Source organism: Ovis aries, chromosome 8 (genome assembly GCF_016772045.2).
Source record: "Ovis aries strain OAR_USU_Benz2616 breed Rambouillet chromosome 8, ARS-UI_Ramb_v3.0, whole genome shotgun sequence".
In the NCBI taxonomy this organism is placed as follows: domain Eukaryota; kingdom Metazoa; phylum Chordata; class Mammalia; order Artiodactyla; family Bovidae; genus Ovis; species Ovis aries.
In genome coordinates, this window is record NC_056061.1 from 81,128,676 (window position 1) to 81,134,423 (window position 5,748).

Genomic DNA, 5,748 nt, shown 5'->3' on the forward strand with positions numbered 1-5,748 from the left:
GAAGATGAATTCACAACAACATCAAAATGTTAAAAAGTACACAAGGATTACGACCCTAAAGGAGAGCAATCAGAGGCAAAAATAAGGAGAAGGACCAAAATAACTATAGATTGCAGATCAAAACCAAAGACACTCTAAAGTAAATAAAATGTTTTTTTAAAAAGACTTGAAAACATCATGAAACAATAGGACACCATGAAAATGAATAGGCAGATTTGTAAAGAAATAGAATGTCTAGAAATGGAAATTGCAGTCATGAAAATTTCACTAGATAAGCTAAATAGCATATTATGTATGTGTGCGTGCTCAGTCCTGTCTGACTCTTTGCAACCCCGTGGACTGTAGTCCGCCAGGCTCCTCTCTCCATGGGATTCTCCAGGCAAGAACACTGGAGTGGGTTGCCATATCCTCCTTCAGGGGATCTCTCCAACCCACAGATCAAACTCTCATCTCTGACATCTCCTGCACTGGCAGGTGAATTCTTTACCACTGCACCACTTTGGAATATTAGTCACAACCAAAAAGAAAATTAACAAACTGAAGGATACATTTGAGGAAATCACTTAGAATGAGGTATAGAGAGACAGAGATGAGTGGTTCAGAAATGTAGAAGATTAAATGAGAAAGTCCAGTGAACATGTCTCATGGAGACACAGAGAGTAAAAAATGGGAGACAGGCAACTTTCAGAAGAAAGTCAGTAAAAATTTTTATAATGAAATGCCAGAGTCCAAAAGTGGAAATACACTGATTCTCAAGCAGCAAAAACAAAAGTTAGTGTATATCTAGCTGGAGAAAAATCCAGCAATTCTAATGTTTCCCACAAAGGGAACTTCAATAAATAACAGAAAAATTAGATTCATATGTAACATATTCTCTGATCATAATGCAGTAAAATTAGAAATTAGTAACAAAACAACAGCTGCTAAGAAAATGAAAATTGCCATAGTATCAGTAAAAAGGGTCCGGATGACACAAACCATATTGAAGCATGAACTGAATCTTTTAAGCTATCTCATCACCTCAATACATACAAGAAAACAAAACTTTAAGGCTTTTGGTATACAAAAAATTATTTTTTAAAGTTGTTTGTAATTGATTATTTACAATTCTGGTTTCATGAGCAAGTACTTTTCCTTTGCCTCATGGCTATTCCTGAGACTATTTTGTTAGTCTCTGTCTGACCTTGATATTAAAGGACTGTATTTTATTGGAACTTTACAAAAGTACATTCACATACATCCTATCAGCATCTAGTCTCTGCCCCTTGGTGAGATAACTTAGAGATGTATTTGCAACACCCTTAACTAGCATGCAAATCACTTACCAGTATGTGAATGCATGAATACTATTGGAGTCAGAAATTTTTTGCCAAGTGATTTTACTTTCTTTGATAGCATACAGAGACCTCATCAAGTATGCCCAGTGAGTAGAGTTTTACAGAGGAAAATTACTGACATTAAGAATGGACTTGAAGACAATATTTTTCCTCCAACAGTAAGTATTAGATACATGTTATAATAGATTTGTTGTTTAACTGACCTAATTCTGAATAGCCTTAAAATATGGTATAATGGAGCAGAAACAGCATACATAGAAAAGCTTATTTTTCACCTAATACCTGACGGAAAATTAGACTTAAGAACGTGTACCATTTGGGGGAAAAAATATTTAACTGACTTTTAAAACATGATCCTTTTGAATTTAGGTTCCCTTAAGACATAAAATTTTGTTGACGATTATGCTCATGTAATTTCTTTACTGCATCACCGAGAGAAGCCTCCTTTGGGAGGTTTCCGTCTCTGAACGTGTTTCTAGCGAATTCTGCTTACTGTTCCAGGGGGGCAGGCCACTGAGTCTTGAGAAACATCGCAAAGGCCCAGTAGCAGGCCAACCTCAGATGCAGAGCATTTGACACGAAACTCTCAGTGCTTGTTTATTCATTTCTGGAGTATTCCTAAGGTGTCTGCTCTCCTTTTCATCCCGGAGAAGGCAATGGCACCCCACTCCTGTACTCTTGCCTGGAAAATCCCATGGGCGGAGGAGCCTGGTGGGCTGCAGTCCATGGGTTCGCGAAGAGTCGCACACGACTGAGCGACTTCACTTTCACTTTTCACTTTCATACATTGGATAAGGAAATGGCAACCCACTCCAGTGTTCTCGCCTGGAGAATCCCAGGGATGGGGGAGCCTGGTGGGCTGCCGTCTATGGGGTCGCACAGAGTCAGACATGACTGAAGCGACTTAGCAGCAGCAGCTCCTTTTCATCCAGGTTGTGCTGTTTCTGCCCGAAGCCACATTGGTATGAACTCTTTCCCTCCGCAGGCTTCCACTAGCAATCCACAGGCCAATATTCTTAACGATTTAGTGCACCTGGTGGCTCAGAGGGTGAAACGTCTGCCTGCAATGCGGGAGACCTGGGTTCAATCCCCTGGAGAAGGAAATGGCAACCCACTCCAGTACTCTTGCCTGGAAAATCCCATGGACGGACAAGCCTGGTAGGCTACTGTCCACGGGGTCGCAAAGAGTCAGACACCACTGAGCGACTTCACTTTCACTTCCGTGATGAGTTGCATCCCCCACTGCGCTCCCTTTCACCCCACTGTCGGTCTCTTACCCCATCCCTGACCCCAGCCATCAGGAATCCCGACTTCTCACACACTCACCAGCCCAGCCTCCACCGGAACTTCGCTCTTTCCTCCAGGATTTTCTCAATTTAAACCTGTTTGCCACTTCCCTCTACTCCCCCCTATTAAGCAGGGTAATTTAGTCAGCAAGCCCAAGTCCTCCAGCTTATTCAGAACCTACTAAACCGACAGCCCTCCAGCTACAAGAATTTATCCTCAGAAAGCAAGGAGACGTACAACCAGCAAGAATTCCGCTCCGTATAAATGTTTTATTAAACTAGAGAGAGGGACATTTTGCCCCCAAACCGTGTTTGTCTTATGAATAAATTAAAATGCAATATAAAGTAATTTTTAAAGAAATACACTCATCTGACAACAGGCTTGTTATATTTCCACACTATTACTAATATACCACAACTAAAATTTGAGTTTATTTTGGGATAGACAGACACTTCTGGATTAAAACCCCATGGATCTGACTTTCACAAAGTCCAGATAGCACCTGACTCAGACTTCAAATGCTTTTAATTCAGTTGTCATCCAAATTAACCTCAACAGGTGCTCAGTAAATATCAGTTTAATGAATGGAAGGGTCAGTAAATGCTACAACTTCCAGATTCCTTGGGTCAAAAGTCTGCCTGTCTTCTGATATATCTTTTCTTTTTTTCATTTACTTAGTCAAAACCAAAAATACACTAGTGTCCCTTACCCAAACCAAAAAAAGAAAAACAAGGAAAATAAATAAAATAAAATAAATTGACTATTATAACAAATTTTTTCAGATTGTGTGTGTGTGTGTGTATGTGTGTGTGTGTGTGTATGTGTGTGTGTGTGTTAGTCGCTCAGTCATGTCTGACTCTCTGCGACCTCATGGACTGTAGTCCACCAGGCATCTCTGCCCATGGGATTCTCCAGGCAAGAATACTGAAGTGGGTTGCCATTCCCTTCTCCAGGAGATCTTCCTGATGCAAGGATAGAACCTAGGTCTCCCGCATTGAAGGCAGATTCTTTACCATCTGAGCCACCAGGGAAGCCAGCTAGGGTAAAATAAATAGGAAATGAAATAATATTTTAAATAACCCTTACTTCATTCATATTTTAAAGTAAACTAAAAATGCTTACCTTCCAACATATTTTAATGATCAGATTTTAATTTAGTCACTTCATTACAATGCCTGCAAGTTTATATAGACTCTGTGGTGGTGGTTTAGTCGCTAAGTCATGTCAGACTCCTCTGTCCATGGGGATTTCCCAGGCAAGAATACTGGAGTGGGTTGCCATTTCCTTCTTCACGGAATCTTCCTGACTCAGGGGTCAAATCCTTGTCTCCTGCATCACAAGCAGATTCTTTACTGCTGAGACACCAAGGAAGCCCTATAGACTCTGCAGTCCAAGGGATAATTCATTTCTTAAGATTATTCAATTGATTAAAAAAATAAACCATCAGAAATACTCTGAAGCTGAAACCATGTTTTGTAAACACAAGTGAACAGTTACTTCCCCATAAAATTCTAAAATTGTTAAGTTCATAGAATTTTAGAGTTTAAAGCATGGAATAATATGATTCTTAGAGATTTAGAAAAATTAAAGAATTTCATTTTTCATAAACCCACCTTTTGCATTTAGGTTACTTCATCCAGCATCAATGTTCTAATTTTCCAGCAATAACAATTTGATGAGTATTAGTTAAATCAAGTAGGTTAAAACATTGTTGCTGATAAACCATATGCCCAGTTATTTGAGCCTTAAACAATGATAAAATTGTGTACGAAATCTAACAGTGATTAACTTTTAAATCGTCTATTTCCCTCAAAATATATAAAATTTCAGAAGATGTGTAAGATAATTTGGGAAAGTATGGATTAAAAAGAGGGAGTCTGAAATATGTCCCCCAAAGAGAGGATTACAATGCAAGTGATAAAGAAAAAATTTGGCAAAGTAATTAAGGAGAAAGCTCTGAGTGAGGCTTGAAATCCTCATGAATGTTCTATGCTTTATACTCTTTTTTATTTTATCTTAAGGATTTCATAAGAATGAAGATGATCATCATTATTCTTTGGTTTCTCATTGTTCTTTCCTAATTTTTTCCTTCTTTCTGAAACATAAATCTATCCTTGAGATAAGGACTGTGTATTAAAGTTACATCAAACAACTATCTTAAGATTAAATCAAATAGAGGAATGCATTTTCTTTGGGAAATTGATTAAATCAAGGTTCCCCAGTGAGAGATAAAAATAGAAATGATTTTAAATCAAATTCACTCTGGATAAGGGTTCTACTGGTAAGACTAGAAATATTCTTTTAAAGCAAAATGTTTATTACACATTCTTGGAAAAACATTTTTAATACATATGACAAGGTGTTAATTTCTTTAATATCCAAATATTCTTATATGTCAATAAAAAGATAAACAACTTTAAAACAATAGTTTTCCCTGTTTGCAGGGAAAAAACTGGTAAACAAATAAAAGTTCAAGTTCAGTTACACTTGAAGAAATGACAATTTCTAAAATTGAAAGTGAATTTTCATCTTTCATATTGCCAGGAATGAAAATATCTGTGGTGGGTGTGGAATTCTGCAGTCTCAGATTCATCAGTAAGAGTGTAAACTGATACAACCTTTTTAGAGCTCAATGTGGCAGGAAATGTTAAATTTTAACATAGGGATTTTATTTTTAAATTTAAATAACATATCCTTTGATCTTACAATTCCATTTAGAAATTTTCCCTATAGATTTTTTTTACACTCATGAACAAGAGTAATCATTGCCATATATTTGTAAATAATTAAAAAAGAGAAAAAGAACGCAGCTGAATATCCATGAATAAGGATCTGGTTCTCTTAAAGACTATGGCACATTTGCGCTTACATGCAGATGTTTAAAGGAAGGAAATAGAGCTATACATGCTACTAGAAAGAAGTCCAAGAGAAAATGTTTCATGTGAAAAAAAGCAAGTTGGAGAACATACATTCTAATCCCATTTGTCTGAATAAATATTTTATGAATATTCTCTGGGAAAAAAACATTTGGCAGGTGGGATGGTTAGAAGCCCTTTTGTTTTGTACATTTTTATGTCCTGTACCATGTCTTTTCTTTTTCTTTCATTTTCTTGTTGTTCTGTTT